The sequence below is a fragment of the Triticum aestivum genome, chromosome 1B (genome assembly GCF_018294505.1).
Source record: "Triticum aestivum cultivar Chinese Spring chromosome 1B, IWGSC CS RefSeq v2.1, whole genome shotgun sequence".
NCBI lineage: Eukaryota > Viridiplantae > Streptophyta > Magnoliopsida > Poales > Poaceae > Triticum > Triticum aestivum.
Genome location: NC_057795.1, coordinates 448,128,884 through 448,145,260, shown reverse-complemented (window position 1 = coordinate 448,145,260; position 16,377 = coordinate 448,128,884). Strand labels below are relative to the sequence as shown.

Below are 16,377 nucleotides of genomic sequence, written 5' to 3'. Positions count from 1 at the left end.
CTCAGACTGGGCCGTTGGGTCTGGAATTTGGGCTGCTGATTGAATCTAGTATATTTTTGCATGCAAGCACCCTAGGGCTAGTTATTGTAGTACACAAAGCCCATGGTTTTTCCTTCTTGTAAAAGCCACGGAATGGTGGGTGGATGACTTGGCCATTAGATTGCAGATCCAATGGCCCGTATTGGAGTTACCAAGTTTTCGCCGAGTGGTATGTTTCTTCTTCAAAAAAAGGTGTGAATCAATAACTTGTGTTCTAAACATGATGCTTGGATGGCACGGTGTGGGGAGAAATGGTACCAATTTTCGATTCGGCGAGTGTGGTTACTAGAAACAAACGTCGAGTCATTTACATGTGAGATTTTATGATTTTTTTTTCTCGAATATACATGAGTGTGCATATCATGTATTAAAGAAGAAGGGTAAAGATGCCTCCACAGTTACATTACAACGCATTTGCCCATAACATGCACTTAGATTTTACCTTGTGCATGAGTCTTTCCACCGACGGTGACGCGCCGTCGAACACGATTGCATTACGATGCTTTCATAGCTCCCACAGGACTAGTAGCAAGATAGTATGAATGTCCTTGGCGCTGAGGTAGTTGTCTCCTCTCTTGGCACACAACCACTCCCCAAGCTCATCCTCGTGACTTGGCTCCCAAGCAAGCTTACCCAAAGCTTCTCCAACCGCCGCCCACACTGTTCTGACGAAGACACATGTGAGCGGGACATGGTTTAACGTCTCCGGCTCCTGATCACACAACGGGCAGGCAGAATGGTGCGGAAAGCCTCTCCTCGCTAGTCTATTTGAAGTCCAACACCTGTTTTTCAGGGCCAGCCATGCAAAGAAGCGACATTGCAATGGTGTCTGGCACTTCCAAGTCAGCTTCGCCGTGGGTACCACCTCCCGACCCCAAAACCTGGCTGCATACGCCGAGCGCACCGAGAACTGCCCACTTGCATCCCAAGTCCAACTGAACTCATCCTGCTCGCCGGACAATGGCTCCCACGCCGCGACCCTCGGCCAAATCTGGAGGAACTGCTGCAGCACTGCTGCATCTAAGTCCGGGTCGATGTCCATCGCCCGCCACCCGTTGGCTGCCACTTGCCCAACCATCCTAGCAGGAGTTCTTGGTGGCTGTGGCGGTGTTTTGAGTGCAGCGCTGCTATACACATGACGTTGTGTGAACGATTTGTAAACGACAACGCAGATCAGCTCGTTCATGCATAACACTAAAGTGAAGCAGAAGGCTGGATTCGTTTTGAGGGCACTGCACGGGACTCCTTGGTGAAAGGCGTGGATACTAAAAAAGCAGCGGAAACGAGCTGGGGAATCGGCAAAGGGCAATGATAAGCACCAAATGAATTCAACTAGGGTCAAAATAAAATCTTTTCCATTGAACTCAAAATGACCTTTAAAAATGTTCAACATTTCTGGTTTGAGGTGGAAGCATCTACCAAAGATGGTTTACATTTTTGCAGGACATATTTGGGCTTTGAATTAATTCAAACATATTTGAATTGGAGCTATTTAAATGCTATATATATGTTAGGTGCTCCAAAAATGTTGGAAATTGTTACGGGTCACTGGAATAGTTCAGACAGCACCCATAATTATTTCCAGGATTTTATAAAATGGTTTAGTATTTTACTAAATCAAACAAAATAGAATAAATAGAAAAACAGAAACAATAAATTCGGCCCAAATTTGGGCCGGTCGCTGCGCGTACGTCCGGTACAACTATTTGTAACCATACGATAAAAGAGTTGGCTTCAAAAAAGTCAACCATCAGATAGAAAAATGGGAAAAAGGTGCTGCACACATGCCAGACTGCACACGCGCTGGCCGGCTGCCCGCACTTGCCCTCGGCTTTCCGTTCTTGCCGGTCACCACGGCCGCCACCCTCGCTCCCCGGCCACACGTGCCACCACGCTCGCCTTGGTTGCCTCCGCTCGCCATGGCTACAGCTCCAATATAGGCAGGTCCCAGCGTGTGGCCGCCATGCTTGCAACTTCCCCGGCGTCCCCGTCTCCGGCTTGCCGCCATCGACCTGAACTGCCATGTCCAGCAAAAAAATCTAAAGAAACTAAAACCTCCTGTACTTATGCGCCCAAAAAAAACCCTTCGGCACTTGATTGAAGCAAAAAGATTTGCGGGTTCCGGCAAAACATAATGGTGGTTCCAACAAAAATCTATAGCAGCATAAACCTCGAGTACTTGGTTGAAGCAAAATGATTTGGCGGTTCCAGCAAAACTTATTGGTGATTCCAGCAAAACATAATGGTGGTTCCAACAAAAATCTAAAGCAACATAAACCTCGAGTACTTAGTTGAAGCAAAATGTTTTGGCGGTTCCAGCAGAACTTACTGGTGGTTCCATCAAAACTCTGAAAGCACCAAAAACCTTTGGTAAAATGGTTGAAGCAAAAACATTTACAGGTTCTAGCAAAAGATGAATGATGGTTCCAGCAAAAAATCTAAAGCAACAAAAACTTTCGGTAATCGGTTGAAGCAAAAAGATTTGCCGGTTCCAGCAAAATTGAATAATAGTTCCAGCAAAAAATCTAAAGCAACAAAAACTTCCAGCAATCGGTTGAAGTAAAAAGCTAGCCGGTTCCAGCAAATCCTAATAATGGTTCCAGCAAAAATCTCAGCAGAAGCAGCAAAAACTTAGTAGCAGCAACAACACACCGCAGCTTGCATTCCCCAAGATGCAAACAACAGTAGGACCGGGGGGCTCCGGTTCCAGCACGCGACGCAGCCGGTAGCAGCACCGGATCTTGCTGGTTCCAGCATCCTGACGCAGCCCCGCTGCAGCTTTGGTCGACCTTGCGGCATGTCGCAGCATGGCCATCGGAGGTCCAGCAACTCCCGATGCGCGTCATAGCACGGGCGCCCCAGCGCTCCCAGCACCTCCAGCCGCCCCGAGGGGTCCGCGGCACTGCGGGAGAGGCCGGCAACGGCGCGGCGCACTCACTATGCGTCACGGGGATGGGCGGAGTTGGGATCGGAGATGGCTCGCTAGCCACGACGAGGGAGGAGGTTGGCCGGGCGTAGCAACAAAAATCGATGGCAGAGAATTGGTGGGCTAGCTCGTGGCGAATTGACGAGAGAGAGATAGATGTTTCGAGAGGAGATAAAGAGATAAGGTAGGGAGAGAACCTGTGTAGGGGCCACAACGTGCGTGCCGTATTTTCTGGCTTCTTTATGTACGACACGAGTGTGTGCGCGGGTGGCGTCCGGCAACGTTTCGCCGGCGCACCGGACACAAGCATTTACCATCGGCAAAGTGGTCGGCAGCCATACCTCAAGCTATAGCAACACGAATCTGCTTTCCATTGTAGAACACAACGGCGACGCATAGATATGTCCGTGTCTACAACACGTTCTTACCTTGTCGCTGGTCGGTGAAAGTGGTAGCAATATCAGCAGATTTTACCGCCCGGTTGACATTTTTTACATTCCATATCGTATCTTATCTTCGTGGAAGAATGCATGCAGATCTTGAAATTGACCGCAGTAATTTGTATTCCTTCCGTCTGGAACTACTTATCATTAAAATAGATAAAAAGAGATGTATCTGAACATATTTTAGTTCTAGATACATCTCTTTTTATCCTTTTTAATGACAAGTATTTTCAAACGGAAGGAGTACAACATATTTAGTTCCGTACGGATAGTCGTGTTGAGATTCTCTTTGCATCATATAGCAGCCGGGCTACACAGAAAAGCAAAAGAAGGCCATTTGCGTCGTCTCAAATGTATAATATTTCCTTTGGCACAAACATTTGTAAAGAAATCAACAACAAAATCACATACTGGTTGTATACTTACTTTTTTTTGCGGGAGGTTGTATAATTACTTAATCCAACACATAATTTGATCCCATTTATTCCTGGATTGCTGTAACCGCCTGGAAGACGTTGGGAGAGCGATTCAAGACTATATTCTATTCTAAGAACCCAAGCTAGCTATGTGCTCGATTGTTAGGCCTTTCACTATGTGCTCGCAGCCAGGTACATTGAGATTTGACGTCGACTCTGTTTTAGCACCGGCCACACAACGTGCAAGATTAGGCATCGACTCTAGCTCGGTCCCACGTACACATAAACTAGCAATATGGAAGAACGGCAGTGCATTCGAGGCTACTTCGTGTGACAAAGGACGGCAGCGCGCTTAGTTTATTCGCTCAACGAATTTGGCATCAAAGCACGAAGATGCATCGATGTCCAATTTTTTTTATTTGGCACCATCTGAACAACGTAGGGCACCGATGTCAAATGTTTAGAAAGGAAATTTGACACTGCTACGATCCCGTAGCACCTCCCTGCGTCTCGCCGGGATGTGGATCTCGAACCAAGGAGAATATCTCAGAGAGAGAGGACTTGGAGAAGGGGAAAGGAGCAGGGAGGAAAGCTTGAATAAGAAACAATAGTTGTGATTACAATTCCATGCCTCACACACACGCCACCTGCAGGCTTATATGCCTATTCCCACACACGCCACACGGGCTGGGCCACAAGGGTCCAGTAACACACAGATGGGCCTGTCCCAGGTCGTTGCACTCCCCTCCTCTTAAGGAACAGCTCGTCCTCGACTGTTCATCATCATGCCGTTGTCGTTGCAGTCGCAGCTGAAGACCATTCCCAAGTCGCCATTGCAATTGGAAGTCCACTCCATGCAATCTTTCATTGCGTGCGTGTGTGTCCACCCACACGAACCAGTCTTGTTTGAAGGAGTTGAGCCGGTTTGGACAGTTTACCCCCCAACAGAAATAGTGAATCCACAGTGTCTGAAGTAGGAGTTGGCGGGTCTGCCGATTTGAGCAGAGAAACATGCACCACCGGGTGAATCTTGCTAGTCTCTGGCAGGGCCAAACGATATGCAACCTCGCCGATACGTTCAGTGATCTGGTACGGACCAAAATACTTGAAACCCAACTTGTAGTTGGATAGTCTGACAACCGTTTGTTGCACGTAAGGCTGCAGCTTCAGAAATGCCCAATCGCCAACTTGAAACTGTCGATCCGATCGATTAGTGTCTTCCTGATGTTTCATCCTGTGTTGAGCTCGCAACAGGTGTTCTCGGATCAATCCTTGCATCAGGTTCCTTTCAGCCAACCATCCAGACAGATCAGAGGACAGAGTACTCTGAAGATTGGCAATGCCCAAGTGTCGAGGTTGATACCCATACAGTACCTGAAATGGGGTTGTTCCAAGTGAAGAGTGGTAGTTTGTATTGTACCAGTACTCAGTCTGAGATAACCAATAAGCCCACTTTTTGAGAGTTGAATGTACCAAGCATCTGAGAAAAGTTTCTAAGCATTGATTCAGTTTCTCCGTTTGACCATCAGTCTGGGGATGATTAGCAGAACTCATATTCATCTTGGTGTCAGTGAGTTTGCACAATTCTTGCCAGATATTGCTGGTAAATATAGGATCTCTGTCAGTAACCAGGACCTGGGGAAGACCATGAAGCTTATAGATGTTATCCACATATATCTGTGCGACTTGTAGAGCAGTAAAGGGATGACATAAGGGAATGAAGTGCCCATATTTGCTGAACTTGTCGATAACCACCAGGATTGTGTCAAAGTTTTTGCTCTTGGGGAGACCTCCAATAAAATCCATGCTGACCATATTCCAGGCTTCTTTAGGAATGGGCAATGGACTTAATAGTCCTGGTTTCTTAATATGCTCAGACTTTGCTTGTTTACACACCACACAAGCTTGTACATAGGCTTGGATATCCTGTTTCAATGCTGGCCAAGCAAACAATCCCTTGATGCGTTGGTAAGTGCCCTGGAATCCAGAATGACCTCCAACTCCACTGTCATGCAAAGAAAGCATAATAGCTTGGTGAGCTTCTTTATTGTGGCCCAACCAAATCCTGTCTTTGTACCTTATCACTCCTTGATGTAGAGTATAACCTTTGTCATTGGAACCAGTCAGGGCCAGTTCTTGCAGTAATTCCCTATCTGCCTCGTACTGCTGGTATCCTTCTGTCACAACAGCTAACCATTTGGGTGTGCAAAAGGAGATAGCAGACAACTCCATTGGGGCAGGAGATCTGGATAAGGCATCTGCAGCTGCATTATCCATGCCTTTCCTGTAGATGATGTTGTATTGCAGACCTAGCAGTTTAAGAAATGCTTTCTGTTGCATGGTACCACTGAGTTTTTGCTCTTGAAGATGTGTCAAGCTTTGATGATCTGTGGAAATAGTGAAAGGAGCATGCTGCAGATAAGATTTCCATTTTTCCACAGCAAGGAGCACAGCCAAGCACTCTTTTTCATATGTGGACAGGGCTTGGGCTTTGGGTCCCAGGGCTTTGCTAAGGTAAGCAAGTGGATGACCTTCTTGCACCAGTACAGCCCCAATGCCTTGATTACTGGCATCAGTTTCAATTGTGAAATGCTTCTTGAAATCTGGGAGTGCCAAAACTGGTGCTTGAGCTAATGCTGTCTTAAGATGTTGAAAAGCAGCTTCATTGGTTGGTGTCCACGAAAACACAGTATCTTTCTTCAGTAAATCAGATAAACTCCTACTAATAATTCCATAATTTTTGATGAATTTTCTGTAGTACCCTGTGAGACCCAGAAATCCTCTGATATCTCTAACACAGGTAGGCCTGGGCCACTGCTGCACAGCTCTGATCTTAGTAGGATCAGTTTGCACTCCTTTGCCACTGATAATATGTCCCAAGTATTCCAGCTCTGTTTGAGCAAAAGAACATTTGCTAAATTTCACAAAGAGCTGATTTTCTTGAAGTATAGTGAAAACCTGATTGAGGTGCTCAAGATGTGTTTTCAAGTCTGGGCTGTAGATTAAGATGTCATCCATGAAGATAAGCACACAATGTCTCAACAAATGGGCAAACAGGGCATTCATAGCCGCTTGGAAAGTTGCAGGGGCATTGATTAAACCAAAGGGCATGACCTTAAACTCATACAGGCCATGATGAGTTTTAAAAGCTGTTTTATGTTCCTCTCCTTCAACCACTCGTATTTGATGATATCCTGATCGAAGATCCAGCTTAGTGAAAAATGTAGCACCAGCCAACTCATCAAGTAACTCATCCACTACTGGCATTGGATATTTATGGGGCACTGTGACAGAGTTTAACATTCTGTAGTCCACACAAAAACGCCAAGTTCCATCTTTCTTCCTGACCAACAACACTGGAGAAGCAAAAGGACTAGTGCTCTCCTGGATGACTCCTTGCTGTAACATCTGAGTTACTTGTTGTTCAATTTCAGTCTTCTGCATTGGATTGTATCTGTATGGTTTCACATTGATAGGTTTAGCTCCAGGTAGAAGAGGGATTTGGTGATCAAAGGACCTGTGGGGAGGGAGCTTGTCAGGTTCTGTGAAGACTTGTTTGTGCTTGGCCAAAATTTCTTGCACTGCAGGAGGGATGAATTGATCAGTATCAGGGGCTTCCACAATATGATTTAGTTGAATCACTTGCTCCACTGCACCAGTGTTAAGTAACCCTTGCAAATGCTTGCTAGTTATGCCTGTGCAGGAAATGACTTTCTCTCTTATTCCTCTTAGAGTGATCCTAACTCCTTGATATTTGAATCTCATGACCTTCTTTCTCCAGTCCACCCACATAGGGCTCATAGTTTCTAGCCACTGCATGCCCAAGATGATGTCATAAGTGCCCAGGGGTAGCACTTTTAGAGATGTATTGAAGGTGTTTCCTTGACAAAACCATTGCAAGTTAGGAACCTGTTTATTGCAATGTAACAATCCTCCATCAGCCACAGTAACTTTAGCCGCTGGTATTTCTTCCACTGGGCACTGTAGGTGTTTCACTAGCTCTGCACTGATGAAATTTGTGGAACTACCTGAGTCAACTAAGATCAACACTTGTCTCTTACCAACCATGCCCTGTAATCGGATACTATCCTTTGAAGCAGTGCCCTGGGCTGCATGGACTGACAGTTTCATGAATGCTTCTTCTGCTGTTGCTTTATCGACCACAGGCTGTTCGGCTGGCTGTTCAGTTTCAGATTCACTTTCAGAAATTTCAGACATCTGTAGAGCCTCGATCAGTTCTTCCAGTACGTGAAGTTGGACTGTTGTGGGGCACTTGTGTCCTGGACCGTATTTCTCCCCGCACTTGAAACATTCTCCACGCGCTCGGCGTTGTGCCCTGAGGTTATCCACTCGATCTGGAGCTCTTTGATGTGTTTCCGGGGGTTTATCTTGTGCTGGTGTTGTTCCCATAATGCCCTGATGCACATAATTTTTGGCATTGGCTCTGTTTTCCCATCTTTTGCTGTATTTGGAGGTATCTTCAGCCAACAATGCTTCTTGTGTCTGTGCCAAGGAGTAAGCTAGATCCACTGAATTAGGTTGTTGCAGCTTGATCGGCGCCCGGATAGCAGGTTTCAGGCCCTCAATGAACCTGTTGATGAAAAAGGTTTCATCGTAGGAGTGGTTATACACAAGCATCTTGTGCATGTGCTCTTCAAATGCATGAGCATAATCATCGACAGACTCGGTTTGCTTGAGAGAGAAGAACACATCAATTGCTCGAGAATACTTGTTCCTGTTGAATTTAGCGAACACGGCCACACACAGAGCGGCCCAGCTATCAATAGTGTGCATTGCTTCATACGTCTGCAACCAGAGGGCTGCATTTCCTGCAAAGTGCATAGTAGCGAAATCGACCCATAATTCTGATTGAACATTGTACATCCGGAAGTATTTTTCACACTGTTTTTTCCACCACTTGGGGTTATCTCCCTCAAATCTGGGGAAATCAGAGCGAGGAATGCGTGCGGAGAATTTCCCAGGGGCAGAGTGAAACTGCGACTGCGGTGATCTCTCATAATCGTCATTGTCATCAGATAACTCGTCAGGGAAACGAGCGTGCGATCTAGACTGCTCACCTCGATTCCTCTGCTGGAATGACACGCGCAGACCTCGAGTGTCCTGTCCTGAATGGTGCTGATCAGAGCTCTGTCGCTCTGTTTGTGGCGGCTCTGTCCGCAGGCCTTGAGCTGTTGTCGTGCCTGTCGGCTGCTCCAAATTGTCGACGCGGTGTACGATCCCGTCCAGCGACTTTCGCATCTCGGCCACAGCCGCATCGAGGGAGTTGTGCGCGACGAGCACCCGCCCCAGCGTCGACTCGGTGCGGGCCAGCGAGCTCGTGGTCGTCGTGGCCAGCGCATCGAAGGCCTTGGCCGAGGAGGAAGCGTACTTGTCGAGGGACTCCTGCAGCCCATCCAGACGTTCCGCCGTCTTCGCGCCCGCCTCCGACACCGCCTTGCTCTGCACAATCGTTGCCTGGACGAGCTGCTGCAGCTCGGCGATGGTGAGCTCCGCGGCGGCCATACGCGACGAGAGATTGGGCTTGGTCGAACGCGCCGTTGGGAAGGTCCTGGATCTACTCAACCCAGCGCAGGTACACCGGAGGTGTTTTGCGCGAGATCACCCGAGGGGATCTGCACCTTTTGCTAGGAATTACAAGCCGATCGAAGGATTGATTGTGAGCTCTGGACAAAAAATTTCAGATCAGAGGAAGCGGATCGATACACGGCTCTGAGTACCAAATGCTACGATCCCGTAGCACCTCCCTGCGTCTCGCCGGGATGTGGATCTCGAACCAAGGAGAATATCTCAGAGAGAGAGGACTTGGAGAAGGGGAAAGGAGCAGGGAGGAAAGCTTGAATAAGAAACAATAGTTGTGATTACAATTCCATGCCTCACACACACGCCACCTGCAGGCTTATATGCCTATTCCCACACACGCCACACGGGCTGGGCCACAAGGGTCCAGTAACACACAGATGGGCCTGGCCCAGGTCGTTGCAGACACCTTTTTTGCGTACATAGTGGAGGGCCTCATGGAGGCCCTGCTTCTGGCACCTTGATTTTCTTCGCTCAACACATTAACCATCCAAATCGGTCGGCATCAGCAGCCAGCCAGAGATCGAAGCATTTGCATTGAACCTCTCGATCGATCGGTACTCATGGAGAGGAGCATGCCGAACAACTCGCCGGCTCCGCCAGGTGAAGTGGCGAACTGACTGTCGATGCACACATCAAACTCTTAATCAACTTGCTGCTGCCAACACATTTCTCTTCGGCCGTATTACCGCCGACTACCCTATGACGGGTGATCGTTCGGACGAGAAGCAGGGTGCGGATAGGAAGAAGAAGACGAAGAATGGATGGTGCGTGCATTACATACATGAATTGCGAATGGATCGATTTCTCTAAATTAATTTATTAGTCGGCCTCTATTTAAAAAGCTTTTCAATGGTTCTCGGATGGCCGTTTTGGCTTCAAGGAGCATATGCTCCTGGCGAACAACAAATAAAAAATAAATAGTACATAAAAGAAAATCTGTTTTTTGTTGTAGATGTTCATGTTAGTGTAACAAGCGAGGTTGACGTGAATCAACCTGTGGTTGGATGGTTAGAGGGACCGTGATATTTCTAGTCCACCAGAAGACGCTCCCGTCGACGACGAGGTGCCTAGGTGACTTTGTAAATTTTAAGATTGCAGGCCGGCTCCGTCTCTCGGAGGTGCTCACTGGGGTAGGGTGTGCATGTGTCTTCATAGGGATGAGTGTATGCACGTATGTATGAGCGCTTGCGTCTGTACTGATGTTAAAAGTACAAGCGAGATTGACAATTTTCATACGAAACAGATAGTGGTGCTTGCTCGGTGAAAACAAAACAAAATTAAGTGTAACATTTGGAAGTAACATTTGTTGTTCTATTTGTTTTTTTTTTCACATGTCAAAATGTTTAAGTTTTTTCTTTAAAAATTTGCAGGTAGCATTTGGATGTGACAATGAACACATTTTTTTTTTAACATTGGCAAAATATATTTTTGGCACGCAGGATCATATGCTCCATAGAGCCAAATTGGATTTCCGCTTCTGATGCTTCTTGTTTGATCTCAGCATCGCTACGCTCAGCTGCTGTTGGCTTTGTCAGCTGTGGTGCGACTGATGGAAGAACGGGGGCTGCAGATTCGATGGTTTGAGGAGATGGTACATTTGGTTTGAGGAGATGATACATTCCTTGAGAACGTAGGCATGACGGGACGTGATTAGCTTTAAATTAATAAAGCCCACATCACATGCATATCTCAAGATTTACGATATTGTTATTTCTTTTGCTACCTCGAGGAGGTGAGATGTGCTGATCGTGCGAAGTCGTTGATGGTCTCATGTGGTGGTGTTTCTTTTGGTAGCTTGGCAATGTTGGTTATACCAAAGTAATGCTACATCTGCAAAAGGTTAGTTATTTTTTTACAAGCAAGCTGATGTGAAGAATTATGATTGGTAATAGGGGGACGAAGGGGGCCACCCCAGTTGAATTCCTGGGGGCGCCTACAAAGAATCTACAAATGTTTTACTTAATTTTTCAAATAAATTCTTTTTTGTGAAATTGTTTAACCTTCATTGGAGAACAAAAGATTTGGGTGTCTTTGGCCGGTGATTTTTACCCCGACTTGAGGGTTTTTCTGTTTTTTTTCTCGAACGCACACGAGCGTGCATACTATATATTAAAAAAGGGAAAGGGGGGGAGCCCCTCCACACTGGGAGTTACATGAAGTTACATTACATGAAACCCAACTCCACCACAAAGACAACCTACACTTCTACTCTCTCATGCTCTCCCACCTAGCCACATCTCTAAAGAGAGCTTCCACGTCTCCCTTGATAAGTCCCGCCTCCTTTCAAGCCCGACATTCCTTGTCAATGGTTTGCAACAAGACTCGCAAGGATGGCGAGGCACCATCAAAACCGATGGCATTCCTGTGCTTCCAAAGCTCCCATATGACAAGGAGGATGATCGTCCTCATTTTCTTCATGCTCTGGCTCGTGCCATTCTTCATCGCACACCACTCCATCAATGTTGTTTCGCTTGTCGGTATCCAATCTGGCTTGTCCAGAGCCATACAGAAAACAGCCCAAACCTCCCTAGCCATGACGCAATTTAGCAGAATATGTCCAATGATCTCCTCATGCTGGGCCCAAAAAGGGCAAGTGTCGTGGTGATCAAGGCCATGACAGGCCAGCCGGTCCACCATCCAGCATCTACCTTGATCTGCAAGCCAGGTGAAGAAACTACATCGTAGCGGAGTCCTGGATGACCACATGAAGACAACAGTCGGCGAGACTTCACGGCCCCAAAAATTAGCCTGATAGGCAGAACTGCAGGAGTATCTACCATTCGGTTCCCAGGCCCAGCTAATCTCATCGATGGCCTCCGGAATCAGAGTCACCCGATTGACCTACGCCCATAGCTGCAGGTATTCCTGCAGTGCCTCCGCAGAAAGTTCAGGACCGACGTCCCTAGCCCAGCCAGCAACAGTCAGGGCCTGATTCACCGTTCTAGAGCACCTTGCAGATCGGCCCACAGACGCGTAGACGTGCGGCGCGATCTCCTATAGCCGGAAGCCACCGATCTTCCCAGAAAAGGGTGTGCATTCCGTTCCCGGCGGTGGAGCACATGGCCGCCGCGCATAGCGCCCTCGCTTTCTCTGGGACATGGATGTCAAATTCTGCCCAAGGCCTGGATGTATCCGTTCGCTGCAGCCAAGGCCATCGCGCCTGCATAGCGATGTTGATCCAGCTTAAGTTTGGGACGCCCAAGTCCCCAACCCACTTTGGCGTGCAAAGCTTGTCCCACGCGACCATACATTGGCCCCCATTGGCTCTGTCCTTGGCGCACCATAACAAGCCTCTGCAGATTTTGGTCATTGTTGAGATCACTTTCTGAGGGATGTTGAGGGCCATCATTGCGTGGATCAGGATAGCATAGAGAACAGATTTGACAAGCAGTAATCGACCACTTTTTGGCATGCTGGCCGCCCGTCATCTCGAAAGCCTCTTAGCAAGACAGTCCATGATGCTCATAAGCTGTGCTGCCGTCTGTTTTCTGATCGTGAGGGGTAGACCAAAATATTTGCACGGGTATGAATCGATCGGACATCCTAGCGTGGCAGTCACCCGCTGCATGGTTTGCTCGTCGCACCTGCATGGTTTCCCTGTTGAAACCACGTGTTCACATGTTGATGTTATTACTCAGTTCAAAGTGGTTATGCTCAGGAAGGCAAGGTGGCGGCGACTCCCTGAAGATGGAATAAGATTTTCCCCGCCTTGCCCCCGTCTCGGCAGTGCATCTAGCGTCGTCGGGGAGCATGACGAGGTATGTCTCCGGTGATTCTCGTGGGATTCGCTCGGTGTTTGTCTCCGGTGAATCTGTTTGGAACCGGTATGTGTTCGTGTGTGTACATGTTTTTTTTCGAAAAGGAGGACTCCCCGGCCTCTGCATCAGAAGGATGCATACGACCACATTAATAGATAAATAAAGAGGTCCAACAAGGTCTTATAGTCTGAAAACAAAATAACGGCAAGCTCACAAAGAGCCACAACGTCAAAAACAAAAGGCGCAAAAGCCACAACCGGCTGGCATAACAAAGATAGGTAAACTAATCGTCTATCCTATTACATGACCGCCATCCAAACCGGTTGAAGATATCCCGCGCTACCATCTTCCACCGGACAGATCCAGTAACCAAACGCTCCCTGCCTCCGTCGGAGTGAGTAAGGACCACATACGGATCAGTGCAGTAGCTCGGAATAAAACCTGCAAAAAATGAATATTTGTTGTTCTGTTAAAAGCCAAATCATTTCTGCAGTTCCAAATTGCCCACAACAAAGCACATACTCCTACACGAATGTGTCTAGCTGTTTCGGACTCTATCCCAACAAGCCACGTTCCAAATAACGTACTGACCGAATTCGGAGGAGTAATGTTAAAGGCAATATGCACCGTGTGCCACAACACTCTCGCCAACGGGCAGTCAAAGAAGAGGTGCTTGATAGTTTCGTCCCGATCACAAGAACTACACCTAGTAGATCCTGTCCAGTTGCGCTTAATCAAATTATCCTTTGTTAAAATGACTTGTTTATGTACAAACCACATAAACACTTTAATTTTCAAAGGAACTTTGACTTTCCAAACATCTTTGAAACTAGAAATAGCACTAGAGTTAATGACATCGATATACATCGACTTAACTGTGAACTCTCCAGACCTAATAAGCTTCTAACACAACTGATCGGGCTGATGAGATAGCTGAACCTCCATCAGTCTACTCACCAAATAAAGCCACGCTTCCCACCGGTCGCCAACAAGCACCCTCCTAAACTGAATATTAAGGGGAATGGACTGCATAATCGTTGCAACAAGAGCATCATGTCGTTGAACAATACGATACAGGGACGGATACTGAAGCGCCAACGGCGTTTCACCAAGCCAAGTGTCCTCCCAGAAGCGAGTACATGTTGGATCCTTTCAACCTACGCTTCTCTTCTTCAGCGACAAATGCTGTTTCGATGTGCCTGTCCTTTGGGCCTTAGCAAGACGACTTCTCGACTGTCTGCTACAACAAGATTTGCTGGCTTCGGTGAGGGAAGGGCGACGATGACAGCACGCCTTCTACTTGTTGGTGGTCTATGAGTATAGATGTAATTTATATTACTTCCTGTGTTCTTTGTACCGTCATAATGTTTGATGAATAGAGCAGAAGTTTTGCAACAACAAAAAAAAAGCAAAATGGGTTGGCAGATAGACAACATGGGACTGTGGTCGGGCAGCCTGTGGGCACACGATAGCGCGCGAGTGTTTGGTCGGTGGAATATATCAAGCACACTTTGCAACTTTATTATCCTAGTAAAAAAAGGGGTACATAGACCCACACTACACGAACAAATCGACATTAAAAGGCAAACAAATCGCGAAAAGTTTCAAACGGTATAGCTGTAGCCTTTCGCGTGGCAGAACAAAGGTGCAAAGTCTAGACATTCGACATGGACGGAAGAAATCGGAACGTCAGAGACGGCCGGGAACCTATTCTATTCCCTCCCCGGCCGGCCATGCAGCAGCTGCATGCACACGCATCCTCTGAGGTCCGCACATGGTCGGTGACGCTACGCCGCCGAGCTCCCCCGCCCGGAGTACGTAGCTTAGCTGAGCTCGATCTCCGTCGACGAACCGACAAACAGGACTGATCGAGCATGATAGATCTCTTACTTGTCAATCTCGTTATTCGCTAGGTCAGCCCACGCATGCGCGCACGCACGTCCACGTTCCTTTCTGCCTGCTTTCGGAATTGGGGAATAATATATAAGCCGAAATGAATGAATTGGAAATACAAGTAACTCACATGCGGGAAAGTATATGGATCGATCGAGGGAGGCACAGCCATGCGTGCACATATATATACATGCCGCTGCCTGTCCATCTATCTACATAGTTGCATACACAGCTCGAACGAACAAAGGATCACTCCGAGATCGATCGATCCGTCGATATGGAGAACGGACAGCCGCAGCCTCCTCCAGGTGACGATCGATCTATCAATCCCAAAACATCATCTCCACGTCGAAGAACACGCGCCACTGATTAATTCTTCAGTGAGTTGTACATGATCTATCTATATATCTCAGCTCTAATTTTCTTTCACTTGATCAACTGCTGCATAGGCTACCCGACGGTGGACCCGAAACAGCAGGCCGGCGGCAGGAGGAAATGCTGCTGCGGGCCGTGGCGCCGCAGGACCAAGCGTGGGGAGACCAGTTTCATCGAAGGATGGTGCGCGCACGGGCATGGCTAAAAACGCCCACCGTTTTCTTCTTCTTTCATTTCAGTCTCATTTTAGCTTACTCACCCTGGCGTTTTTCTCCTTCGTTTTCTTCAGCCTTGCCGCGCTCTGTTGCTGCTGGCTTTGCGAGCTGTGCTGCGATTGAAGGGGATGCATGCAGCATGCATGCCCACGGTTACAGATGACCGCAGGCTCTAGCTGCGGCTCTACGTCGTTGGAGATCTTACATAATTAATTCGGTCATGCTCTGCTAGGTGTTTTACGTCATGATCTAGTCCTATGTGGTCTACAATGCGTAGATATCTTGCATCGTATCAAGGCCTTGTATCTTTGTATCATCGAATTTTCTGTATTTAACATATACTACCTATGGTCGTCTTGCGATTTTGAGTCCCAGCTTTTGATGTGCAAGTGCAAATGTGCAATGGCCATGCTTAATAGGGCGATGAACAAGGTTTTAGATCTATTTGTGCAATGGTCCCAGCTTAATAGTCCCAGCTTTTGACATTTTTTGTGGCATGTATAAAATATGTGGGTTCGACGTTTTGCTAATGTTGTCGCGCATAAGTTTGCTAGAGTAGGTGTGGGTGATGAACTATGTAAGACAATAGGCTTTGAGGGGAACCGGCACAACCCTCTAGGGATGGCCTATCACATATATATATAATGAGGTGGTATACAACGTTACAATATACACATGTAAATACAGTCTAACACCCTCCCTCAATCTTAG

At 47.3% G+C, this 16,377-nt stretch overlaps 1 long non-coding RNA gene across 1 annotated transcript; it reads left to right on the top strand.

Annotated features, from left to right (window-relative positions):
• Positions 1–15,228: 15,228 nt before the first annotated feature.
• On the top strand, positions 15,229–16,031 carry LOC123092470 (uncharacterized). The gene is made up of 3 exons (XR_006444618.1): positions 15,229–15,384; positions 15,526–15,634; positions 15,741–16,031. It is a non-coding gene; the product is annotated as an uncharacterized lncRNA (long non-coding RNA).
• The last annotated feature ends 346 nt before the right edge of the window (positions 16,032–16,377 follow it).